This window comes from Triticum aestivum, chromosome 2B (assembly GCF_018294505.1).
Source record: "Triticum aestivum cultivar Chinese Spring chromosome 2B, IWGSC CS RefSeq v2.1, whole genome shotgun sequence".
In the NCBI taxonomy this organism is placed as follows: Eukaryota; Viridiplantae; Streptophyta; class Magnoliopsida; order Poales; family Poaceae; genus Triticum; species Triticum aestivum.
In genome coordinates this window covers 84,709,095-84,722,896 of record NC_057798.1, presented here as the reverse complement: position 1 = coordinate 84,722,896, position 13,802 = coordinate 84,709,095, and positions in this window count along the sequence as shown.

Genomic DNA, 13,802 nt, shown 5'->3' with positions numbered 1-13,802 from the left:
TTTTCCTACGCACACGCAAGATCATGGTGATGGCATAGCAATGAGAGGGGAGAGTGTTGTCTACGTACCCTTGTAGACCGTCAAGTGGAAGCATTATGACAATGCGGTTGATGTAGTCGTACGTCTTCACGACTCGACCGATCCAAGCACCGAACGTACGGCACCTCCGTGTTCAGCACACGTCCAGCTCGATGACGTCCCCGGGGCTCCAATCCAGCGAAGCGTCGGGGATGAGTTCCGTCAGCACGACGGCGTGGTGACGATGATGATGTTCTACCGGCGCAGGGCTTCGACTAAACTCCGCGACGATATGACCGAGGTGGATTATGGTGGAGGGGGGCACCGCACACGGCTAAGGAACGATCCGTAGATCAACTTGTGTGTCTATGGGGTGCCCCCTGCCCCCGTATATAAAGGAGTGGAGGAGGGGGAGGGCCGGCCCTCTCTATGGCGCGCCCTAGGGGGGACAAACCTACTCCAAGTAGGTTTGGCCCCCCTTTCCTATTAGGAGTAGGAGAGGGAAGGAAGAGAGGGGAGGGAAGAAGGAAAGGGGGGGGCCGGCCCCCTTCCCAATTTGGATTGGGCTTGGGGGGCGCGCCCCCTCCTTTTCTCCTTCTCCCTCCCTTCCACTAAGGCCCAATAAGGCCCATATACTTACCGGGGGGTTCCGGTAACCTCCCGGAACTCCAGTATAGTCCCAATCTCATCCGGAACCTTTCCGGTGTCCAAATATATCCGTCCAGTATATCAATCTTTATGTCTCGACCATTTCGAGACTCCTCGTCATGTCCGTGATCACATCCGGGACTCTGAACAACCTTCGGCACATTAAAACTTATAAACTCATAATAAAACTATCATCGTAACGTTAAGCGTGCGGACCCTACGGGTTCGAGAACTATGTAGACATGACTTAGAACTATTCTCGGTCAATAAACAATAGCGGAACCTGGATGTTCATATTGGTTCCTACATATTCTACGAAGATCTTTATCGGTCAAACCGCATAACAACATACGTTGTTCCCTTTGTCATCGGTATGTTACTTGCCCGAGATTCGATCGTCGGTATCCAATACCTAGTTCAATCTCGTTACCGGCAAGTCTCTTTACTCGTTCCGTAATACATCATTTCATAACTAACTCATTAGTTACAATGCTTGCAAGGCTTAGGTGATGAGTATTGCCGAGAGGGCCCAGAGATACCTCTCCGACAATCGGAGTGACAAAACCTAATCTCGAATTATGCCAACTCAACATGTACCTTTGGAGACACCTGTAGAGCACCTTTATAATCACCCAGTTATGTTGTGACGTTTGGTAGCACACAAAGTGTTCCTCCGGTAAACGGGAGTTGCACAATCTCATAGTTGCAGGAACTTTGTATAAGTCATGAAGAAAGCAATAGCAACATACTAAACGATCAAGTGCTAAGCTAACGAAATGGGTCAAGTCAATCACATCATTCTCCTAATGATGTGATCCCATTAATCAAATGACAACACATGCCTATGGTTAGGAAACATAACCATCTTTGATCAATGAGCTAGTTCAAGTAGAGGCATACTAGTGACACTATGTTTGTCTATGTATTCACACATGTATCATGTTTCCGGTTAATACAATTCTAGCATGAATAATAAACATTTATCATGATATGAGGAAATAAATAATAACTTTACTATTGCCTCTAGGGCATATTTCCTTCATATGTCATCTACATATAATATCAGAAATGCTACAGAGCTCCCACTCACTTTCTTGTAAATACAGGCTTCTCCAAAAGTCTGTATAAAACCATATGCTTTGATCACACTATCAAAGTGTTTATTCCAACTCCGAGATGCTTGCACCAGTCCATAAATGGATCGCTGGAGCTTGCACACTTTGTTAGCACCTTTTGGATCGACAAAACCTTCCGGTTGCATCATATACAACTCTTCTTCCAGAAATCCTTTCAAGAATGCAGATTTGACATCCATTTGCCAAATTTCATAATCATAAAATGCGGCAATTGCTAACATGATTTGGACAGACTTAAGCATCGCTACGGGTGAGAAAGTCTCATCATAGTCAACCCCTTGAACTTGTCGAAAACCTTTCGCAACAAGTCGAGCTTTGTAGACAGTTACATTACCATCAGCGTCAGTCTTCTTCTTGAAGATCCATTTATTCTCAATGGCTTGCCGATCATCGGGCAAGTCAACCAAAGTCCATACTTTGTTCTCATACATGGATCCCATCTCAGATTTCATGGCTTCAAGCCATTTTGCAGAATCTGGGCTCATCATCGCTTCCTCATAGTTCGTAGGTTCTCCATGGTCAAGTAACATGACTTCCAGAATAGGATTACCGTACCACTCTGGTGCGGGTCTTACTCTGGTAGACCTACGAGGTTCAGTAGAAACTTGATCTGAAGTTTCATGATCAATATCATTAGCTTCCTCACTAATTGGTGCAGTTGTCACAGGAACCGGTTCTTGTGATGGACTACTTTCCAATAAGGGAGCAGGTACAGTTACCTCATCAAGTTCTACTTTCCTCCCACTCACTTCTTTCGAGAGAAACTCCTTCTCGAGAAAGGATCCGAATTTAGCAACGAAAATCTTGCCCTCAGATCTGTGATAGAAGGTGTACCCAATAGTCTCTTTTGGGTATCCTATGAAGACACATTTCTCCGATTTGGGTTCGAGCTTATCTGGTTGAATTTTTTTCACATAAGCATCGCAGCCCCAAACTTTAAGAAACGACAACTTTGGTTTCTTGCCAAACGACAACTTTGGTTTCTTCGCTTAATCCGTAGTCCCTGTTTCGAGTTGCAAATATTAGCAACAGAACCAGTATCAAATACCCAGGTACTACTGTGAGCATTAGTAAGGTACACATCAATAACATGTATATCACATATACCTTTGTTCACTTTGCCATCCTTCTTATCCGCCAAATACTTGGGGCAGTTCCGCTTCCAGTGTCCAGTCTGCTTGCAGTAGAAGCACTCAGTCTCAGGCTTAGGTCCAGACTTGGGTTTCTTCTCTTGAGCAGCAACTTGTTTGATGTTCTTCTTGAAGTTCCCCTTCTTCTTCCCTTTGCCCTTTTTCTTGAAACTAGTGGTCTTATTGACCATCAACACTTGATGCTCCTTCTTGATTTCTACCTCCGCAGCTTTTAGCATTGCGAAAAGCTCGGGAATAGTCTTGTCCATCCCTTGCATATTATAGTTCATCACGAAGCTCTTGTAGCTTGGTGGCAGTGATTGAAGAATTCTGTTAATGACACTATCATCAGGAAGATTAACTCCCAGTTGAATCAAGTGATTATTGTACCTAGACATTTTGAGTATGTGTTCACTGACAGAACTATTCTCCTCCATCTTACAGCTATAGAACTTATTGGAGACTTCATATCTCTCAATCCGGGCATTTGCTTGAAATATTAACCTCAACTCCTGGAACATCTCATATGCTCCATGACGTTCAAAACGTCGTTGCAGACCCGGTTCCAAGCCGTAAAGCATGGCACACTGAACTATCGAGTAGTCATCAGCTTTGCTCTGCCAAACGTTCTTAACGTCGTCAGTTGCATTAGCAGCAGGCTTGGCACCCAGCGGTGCTTCCAGGACGTAATTCTTCTGTGCAGCAATGAGGATAATCCTTAGGTTACGGACCCAATCCGTGTAATTGCTACCATCATCTTTCAACTTAGCTTTCTCAAGGAACGCATTAAAATTCAACGGAACAACAGCACGAGCCATCTATCTACAACAAACATAGACAAGAAAAATACTATCAGGTACTAAGTTCATGATAAATTTAAGTTCAATTAATCATATTACTTAAGAACTCCCACTTAAACAGACATCTCTCTAGTCATATAAGTGATCACGTGATCCAAATCAACTAAACCATGTCCGATCATCACATGAGATGGAGTAGTTTCAATGGTGAACATCTCTATGTTGATCATATCTACTATATTATTCACGTTTGACCTTTCGGTCTCCGTGTTCCGAGGCCATATCTGTATATGCTAGGCTCGTCAAGTTTAACCTGAGTATTCCGCGCGTGCAACTGTTTTGCACCCATTGTATTTGAACGTAGAGCCTATCACACCCGATCATCACGTGGTGTCTCAGCACGAAGAACTTTCGCAGCGGTGCATACTCAGGGAGAACACTTCTTGATAATTTAGTGAGAGATCATCTTAAAATGCTACCGTCAATCAAAGCAAGATAAGATGCATAAAGGATAAACATCACATGCAATCAATATAAGTGATATGATATGGCCATCATCATCTTGTGCTTGTGATCTCCATCTCCGAAGCACCATCGTGATCAGCATCGTCACCGGCGCGACACCTTGATCTCCATCGTAGCATCGTTGTCGTTACGCCATCTATTGCTTCTATGACTATCGCTACCGCTTAGTGATAAAGTAAAGCAATTACAGGGCGTTTGCATTTCATACAATAAAGCGACAACCATATGGCTCCTGCCAGTTGCCGATAACTTCGGTTACAAAACATGATCATCTCATACAATAAAATATAGCATCACGTCTTGACCATATCACATCACAACATGCCCTGCAAAAACAAGTTAGACGTCCTCTACTTTGTTGTTGCAAATTTTACGTGGCTGCTACGGGCTGAGCAAGAACCGTTCTTACCTACGCATCAAAACCACAACGATAGTTTGTCAAGTTAGTGCTGTTTTAACCTTCACAAGGACCGGGCGTAGCCACACTCGATTCAACTAAAGTTGGAGAAACAGACACCCGCTAGTCACCTATGTGCAAAGCACGGCGGTAAAATCAGTCTCGTGTAAGCGTACGCGTAATGTTGGTCCGGACCGCTTCATCCAACAATACCGCTGAACCAAAGTATGACATGCTGGTAAGCAGTATGACTTGTATCGCCCACAACTCACTTGTGTTCTACTCGTGCATATAACATCAACGCATAAAACCTAGGCTCGGATGCCACTGTTGGGGAACGTAGTAATTTCAAAAAAATTCCTACGTACACGCAAGATCATGGTGATGCATAGCAACGAGAGGGGAGAGTGTTGTCCATGTACCCTCGTAGACCGAAAAGCAGAAGCGTTATGACAACGTGGTTGATGTTGTCGTACGTCTTCACGATCCGACCGATCCAAGTACCGAACGCACGGCACCTCCGAGTTCAGCACACGTTCAGCTCGATGACGATCCCCGGACTCCGATCCAGTAGGGTGTCAGGGATGAGTTCCGTCAGCACGACGGCGTGATGACGATGATGATGTTCTACCGATGCAAGGCTTCGCCTAAGCACCGCTACGATATGACCGAGGTGGAATATGGTGGAGGGGGGCACCGCACACGGCTAAGGAACGATCACGAAGATCAACTTGTGTGTCTAGAGGTGCCCCCCTGCCCCCGTATATAAAGGAGGGAGGGGTGGTGTGGCTGGCCCCCTAGGGGTGCGCCTGGAGGAGTCCTACTCCCACTGGGAGTAGGACTCCCTCCTCTTGCCTTGGTGGAGAAGGAAAAGGGGGGAGGGGAATGAGGAAAGGGGGGCGCCCCCCCCCTTCCTTGTCCTATTCGGACTAGGGGGGAGGGGGCGCGCGGCCTGCCCTGGCCGGCCCTCCTCTTCTCCCTCATGGCCCATGTAGGCCCATTAACCCCGGGGGGGGGGGGGGTCCGGTAACCCCCCGGTACTCCTGTAAAATCCTGATTTCACCTGGAACATTTCCGATATCCAAATATAGGCTTCCAATATATCAATCTTTATGTCTCGACCATTTCGAGACTCCTCATCACGTCCGTGATCACATCTGGGACTCCGAACAACCTTCGGTACATCAAAACTTATAAACTTATAATAAAACTGTCATCATAACGTTAAGCATGCGGACCCTACGGGTTCGAGAACTATGTAGACATGACCTAGAACTGTTCCCGGTGAATAACCAATAGCGGAACCTGGATGCTCATATTGGCTCCTACATATTCTACCAAGATCTTTATCGGTCAAACCGCATAACAACATACGTTGTTCCCTTTGTCATCGGTATGTTACTTGCCCGAGATTCGATCGTCGGTATCCAATACCTAGTTCAATCTCGTTATCGGCAAGTCTCTTTACTCATTACGTAATGCATCATTCTGTAACTAACTCATTAGCTACATTGCTTGCAAGGCTTATAGTGATGTGCATTACCGACAGGGCCCAAAGATACCTCTCCGACAATCGGAGTGACAAAACCTAATCTCGAAATACGCCAACCCAACATGTACCTTCGGAGACACCTGTAGATCTCCTTTATAATCACCCAGTTACGTTGTGACGTTTGGTAGCACACAAAGTGTTCCTCCGGTAAACGGGAGTTGCATAATCTCATAGTTGTAGGAACTTTTTATAAGTCATGAAGAAAGCAATAGCAACATACTAAACGATCAAGTTCTAGGCTAACGGAATGGGTCATGTCAATCACATCATTCTCCTAATGATGTGATCCCGTTAATCAAATGACAACACATGTCTATGGTTAGGAAACATAACCATCTTTGATTAATGAGCTAGTCAAGTAGAGGCATACTAGTGACGTTATGTTTGTCTATGTATTCACACATGTATCATGTTTCCGGGTAATACAATTCTAGCATGAATAATAAACATTTATCATGATATGAGGAAATAAATAATAACTTTATTATTGCCTCTAGGGAATATTTCCTTCAAAAAGGAATACCAAACGGAGTCCAAATGGGATGAAACTTTCGTGATGATCTTTCTTGGACCAGAAGTAAACCAGGAGACTTGGAGATGTAGTCGAAGACGCAACAAGGCGTCCACAAGGGTGGAGGGCGTGCCCAGGGGGTAGGGCGTGATGTCTACTATGAAACCTTCTTCTTGTTGACGTTGTTGGGCCTCCAAGTGCCGAGGTTTGTAGGATAGTAGCAAATTTACCTCAAGTGGATGACCTAAGGTTTATCAATCCATGGGAGGCGTACGATGAGGATGGTCTCTCTCAAACAACCCTGGAATCAAATAGCAAAAGTCTCTTGTGTCCCCAACACCCAATACAATGGTAAATTGTATAGGTGCACTAGTTCGGCGAAGAGATGGTGATAGAAGTGCAATTTGGATGGTATACATAGGTTTTTGTAATCTAAAAATATAAGAACAGCAAGGTAACTAGTAACAAAAGTGAGCGAAAACGGTATTGCAATGCTTCCAAACAAGGCCTAGGGTTCATACTTTCACTAGTGCAAGTTCTCTCAACAATAATAACATAATTAGATCATATAACAATCGTTCAACATGCAACAAAGAGTTACTCTAAAGTCACTAATAGCGGAGGACAAACGAAGAGATTATTGTAGGGTACGAAACCACCTCAAAGTTATTCTTTCCGATCAATCCATTGGGCTATTCCTATAAGTGTCACAAACAACCCTAGAGTTCGTAGTAAAATAACACCTTAAGACACACATCAACCAAAACCCTAATGTCACCTAGATACTCCAATGTCACCTCAAGTATCCGCGGGTATGATTATACGATATGCATCACACAATCTCAGATTCATCTATTCAAACCAACACAAAGAACTTCATAGAATGCCCCAAAGTTTCTACCGGAGAGTCAAGACGAAAACGTGTGCCAACCCCTATGCATAGATTCCCAAGGTCACAGAACCCGCAAGTTGATCACCAAAACATACATCAAGTGAATCAATAGAATACCCCATTGTCACCACGGGTATCCCACGCAAGACATACATTAAGTGTTCTCAAATCCTTAAAGACTCAATCTGATAAGATAACTTCAAAGGGAAAACTCAATCCATTACAAAAAGGTAGAGGGGGAGAAACATCATATGATCCAACTATAATAGCAAAGCTCGCGATACATCAAGATCGTGCCGAATCAAGAACATGAGAGAGGGAGAGAGATCAAACATGTAGCTACTGGTACATGATACGTCCATTTTGCATCATGCTTTTATATCGATATTTAGTGCATTATGGACTGATATTACACGTTATGTCACAATACTTGTGGCTATTCTCTCTTATTTTACAAGGTTTACATGAAGAGGGAGAATGCCGGCAGCTGGGATTCTGGGCTGGAAAAGAGCAAATATTGGAGACCTATTCTACATAGCTCCAAAAGTCCTGAAACTCCACGAAAGTCATTTTGGGAATTAATAAAAAAATATTGAGCGGAAGAAATACCTGAGGGGGGCCACCCACCATCCACGAGGGTGGGGGCGCGCCCTACCCCCTTGGGCGCGCCCCCTGCCTCGTGGGCCACCTGGCAGCCCTCTGGTGCCCATCTTCTGCTATATGAAGTATTTTACCCTGAAAAAATCATAAGAAAGCTTTCGGGACGAAACTCTGCCGCCACGAGGCCGAACCAATCTAGGGCTCCGGCAGAGCTGTTCTGCCGGGGAAACTTCCCTCTGGGAGGGGGAAATCATCACCATCGTCATCACCAATGATCCTCTCATCGGGAGGGGGTCAATCTCCATCAATATCTTCACCAGCACCATCTCCTCTGAAACCCTAGTTCATCTCTTGTATCCAATCTTTGTACCAAAACCTCAGATTGGTACCTGTGGGTTGCTAATAGTGTTGATTACTCCTTGTAGTTGATGCTAGTTGGTTTATTCGGTGGAAGATCATATTTTCAGATCCTTAATGCATATTAATACCCCTCTGATTATGAACATGAATATGCTTTGTGAGTAGTTACGTTTGTTCCTGAGGACATGGGTGAAGTCTTGCTATTAGTAGTCATGTGAATTTGGTATTCGTTCGATATTTTGATGAGATGTGTGTCGTCTCTCCTCTAGTGGTGTTATGTGAACGTCGACTACATGACAGTTCACCATTGTTTGGGCCTAGAGGAAGGCATTGGAAAGTAATAAGTAGATGATGGGTTGCTAGAGTGACAGAAGCTTAAACCCTAGTTTATGCGTTGCTTCGTAAGGGGCTGATTTGGATCCACATGTTTCATGCTATGGTTAGGTTTACCTTAATACTTCTTTTATAGTTGCGGATGCTTTCAATAGGGGTTAATCATAAGTGGGATGCTTGTCCAAGAAAGGGCAGTACCCAAGCACTGGTCCATCCACATATCAAATTATCAAAGTAACAAACGTGAATCATATGAGCGTGATGAAAACTAGCTTGACGATAATTCCCATGTGTCCTCGGGAGCGCTTTTCTTTATATAAGAACTTGTCCAGGCTTGTCCTTTGCTACAAAAAGGATTGGGCCACCTTGCTGCACCTTATTTACTTTCATTGTTTGTTACCTGTTACAAATTATCTTATCATAAAACTATCTGTTACCTACAATTTCAGTGCTTGTAGAGAATACCTTACCGAAAACTGCTTGTCATTTCCTTCTGCTCCTTGTTGGGTTTGACACTCTTACTTATCGAAAGGACTACGATAGATCACCTACACTTGTGGGTCATCAGTACATACCCTCAGCCTCGAGGGTAAACTACTCCCTCCTCATCATGGAGAGCGCCGGGATGATGAAGATGGCCATCGGTGATGGATCCCCCCTCTGGCAGGGTGCCGGAACAGGGTCCCGATTGGTTTTTGGTGGCTACAGAGCCTTGCGGCGGCGGAACTCCCGATCTAGGTTATGTTCTGGAGGTTCGGAGATTTATAGGAGAGGTTGGCGTCGAGAACAAGTCAGGGGGGCCCACGGAGAGTCCACGAGGCAGGGGGCGCCCTCCACCCTCGTGGGGCCCATAGGACTCCCCTCCGGTAACTCTTCGTTCCGGTATTTTTGATATTTTCCATAAAAAATCTTCGTTGATTTTCAGCGCATTCCGAGAACTTTTATTTCTGCACAAAAACAACACCACGGTAGTTCTGCTGAAAACAGCGTCAGTCCGGGTTAGTTCTAACCAAATCATACCAAAATCATGTAAAACTATTGTAAACATGGCATGAATACATCAAAAATTATAGATACGTTGGAGACGTATCTGGGCGCGCCCCCTGACTCGTGGGCCCCTCGTGGGTCTCCTGACCTAGTTCCTTCGCCTATATATAGTCTTATACCCTGAAAACATCCAGGGGAGCCACGAAACCACTTTTTCACCACCGCAACCTTCTGTACCCGTGAGATCCCATCTAGGGGCCTTTTCCGGCGTCCTGCCGGAGGGGGATTCGATCACGGAGGGCTTCTACATCAACACAATTACCCTTCTGATGAAGCATGAGTAGTTTACCTTAGACCTACGGGTCCATAGCTAGTATCTAGATGGCTTCTTCTATTTCTTTGATTCTCAATATCATGTTCTCCTCGATGTTCTTGGAGATCTATTCGATGTAATATTCTTTTGCGGTGTGTTTGCCGAGATTCGATGAATTGTGGATTTATGATCAGATTATCTATCAATATTATTTGAATCTTCTCTGAATTCTTATATGCATGATTTGATATCTTTGCAAGTCTCTTTTAATTATCGGTTTAGTTTGGCCTACTAGATTTGCAAGTCTCCCATTGATATCTTTGTAATGGGAGAAGTGCTTAGCTTTGGATTCAATCTTGCAGTGTCCTTTTCCAGTGACAGCAGGGGCAGCAAAGCACGTATTGTATTGTTGCCATCGAGGATAAAAAGATAGGGTTTTCATCATATTGCTTGAGTTAATTCCTCTACATTATGTCATCTTACTTAATGTGTTACTCCGTTCTTTATGAACTTAATACTCTAGATGCATGCTGGATAGCGGTCGATGTATGGAGTAATAGTAGTATATGCAGAATCGTTTTGGTCTACTTGACACGGACGTGATGCCTATGTTCATGATCATTGTCTTAGATATCGTCATAACTTTGCGCTCTTCTATCAATTGCTCGGCAGTAATTTGTCACCCACCGTAATATTTGCTATCTTGAGAGAAGCCACTAGTGAAACCTATGGCCCACGGATCTCTTTTACATCATATAAGTTCTCTTTTACATCATACTAGTTTCCAATCTACTATTTTGCAATCTTTTACTTTCCAATCCATAAACCAAAAATATCAAAAATATTTACTTTACCATTTATCTATCTCTATTGCAAGTAACCGTGAAGGGATTGACAACCCCTTTATCGTGCTGGGTGCAAGTTGTTGATTGTTTGTGCATGTATTCGGTGACTTGTGCGTTGTCTCCTACTAGATTGATACCTTGGTTCTCAAACTGAGGAAAATACTTACTCTACTTCGCTGCATCACCCTTTCCTCTTCAAGGGAAAAACCAACGCAAGCTCAAGAGGTATCAATGTCTCTCTGGCATTTAACAGTCGTGTACATCGGGGACGCAGCCCGGGCGGCGCCCTTGGCCGGCGAGCCGCTTCAATATCAACACTAGCAAGAGGTCACGTCCGCTTTGAGCCGGCATCAATGCGGAGCGGCCGCTCTAGAGCGGCATGAAAGCGGGCAACTGACTTCGGGGAGGAAAGGGCACGGACGAGGGAGAGAAGTTTGGGTGGGCCGGGTTTGTCGGAAGCAGAAGTGGCATTGGTCCGGACGCCGGCAATACTACCCCCTGGCTTGTAGGAAAAAGACGTCCGGACCGCCGATCGGAAGAATACATGACCATGTTGAATGTCAAAACGCGTCGAGACAGCTTGACCCGGAGCGATTTAAGTGTCGGCGTTGGAGATGCCTAATGAAGATAATTAACATCTGACGCTCTTGCTCATCGGCAAATGTTTCAACCCCGGTGAGCTAAGGCTAATCCTCGGCGGCGCACGTGATTTCACCTACACGGCGGGCGTGGACGCACACAAGATTGAGATTCTTCCTGCGGGGACGCTAATAGTTTGGGTGGGCCAGGTTTGTTGGAAGCGGACCTGACATCGGTCCAGACGCCCGCATTCCTCCTCCGGTTTGTTTTCGGTTTGCGTAAAAAATGAGGTCTGGACAGTCGAGCGGACCGATACAAAACTACATTGGATGGTAAAACGGTCCCGATAGCCTGCTCTGGACTATTACGCGGTTTGAGGATCCGGGGTTGAAGATGCCCTAACGAAGGTATCACGCTGCCGCTCTTTATCAGGGGCCATCTGTCTCAACTTTCAAGCCCGGTGAGCCAAGGCTAATCCTCGCGGCCGCACGTGGTTTCAGCTACCGGGCGGGCGTGGACGCACACAAGATTGAGATTCTCCCGTCGAACTCGCACGGCAGCTCGCGCCCCTCTCCCTCCCTCTCCACGCGCGCACCCGCCCGCGCCGCACCGCTCCCGTTCCCGCCACCGCCTGCATGCAGCAAGCTCCAAAGCGCCGTGCGTCCCAGCTCCAGATACAGCCAGTGAGGCGAGTGATGAACCCATGCATCATGCACGGCTTCACCTCCGGGCGGTCGTCGCCTCCTGCGCGCGCACCTTCCACGAAGCTTCCTACTAACTAAAGTCGTACCCACAGGCCACAGGGAGTATTACGTGCGAACAAACAACCCGAAAAAAGTGCATACTTGTTGTCTCGCTGGCTGACTTGCTAAATTACTTCCGTGGCAAATGTGTATCTGGTAGGATTAATGCGCGGTCGATTCGCCAGCCAGGCAGCCAGGTACGTGTGTGGGGGTGGGTTTCCGAAAATGTTATCTGTTGTTTCTCTGCCTCGGTGGACGACCTGTTTCACTGTAGCACCGTGCGTGCATGCAACTGCCCGTAAGTAAGCTCCTCGACGGACGAGTTTCTCATTAAGCGCATCTCCAAGGCTCACCCTCAAATCAAACACCACATTCGCCCGCGGATCGGAAGGGACCAGTCTATGGATACCGATACGGGAGCCGGCCATCCAACTATCAACTAACCGGGTGAATCACATGCAAACTGGACGATTTTCATCTAAACCGAACAAAAATATTTACACTTCGGACATATTTCAACTAAACTATGTCGGACTATAATAGGTTATTCTAACTTGGTCTATCGCCGGTCGCGGCGGAGCCCCATTCCCACAACACGTCTTTCCCATGTCCGGCAGCAAGCTCACCAGACCGCCATGAGCCTTGGAGGGATATGCTTCACCAGAAGGGGAAGAATAGCCTCCGCTTCCGTGAAGCACGGATCAAGGTTGGTTTTTGGGGCAGGGGGAGACTGTTACTATGGTCTACGCCCCGCGAAGCGGGCAAGTCATCAATTGTGTAGTCCGGCAAGATGGTGACGGTGGCCTTCATGGGACACAAGCGGCGGCGGCATCCCATGGTCTACTATTCCTCGCTATTGGCGGCGACGGCAGGCGTGTCTGATGTGGAGTTGTCGATGTCGTCGTCCGTATCCCAGTCAAATTCCTCCGCCGTCGCGTCAACTTCCGCAAACATGTCTTCTTTGTTTGGTTGTAGGACGCGTTGCCGCCATTGCTCGTGGCGGATTTACCGGGAGATGGCGTTGGCCGGCCTGGAGGGGCGAGGATGTCTTGGCGATGGCGCTGCTCCAAAGAGCTTGCCGACCCGGGCCACCCAGTCGGCTGCAATGCCGGAGAGCTCCTTTTTCTGCTCCCCGGAGAGGCCGTCCAACAGGGATTTGGAGTCGGATGCCATGGCAGGTGATATGCAACGAGGGATGGAGGGTGAAGGTGTGGTGTGGTTCTTGCCCGATGCTTGGCCACGATTAAATGACAGCGGATGCGAGGCGCCAAGTGGAGAGGTGTTTAATGTTGTCCGGCACAGGGATGGATGTGTGGCGCTCAGGCCGCCGGAGTAGGTTCATCGACACACACGCTAGTTCAATGAAGGTAGGAGGGAGAAGGCGTGTGCAGCGGGCGGTGCTCTCGGCCTCGGCCTGCGCACACGGGTGGATT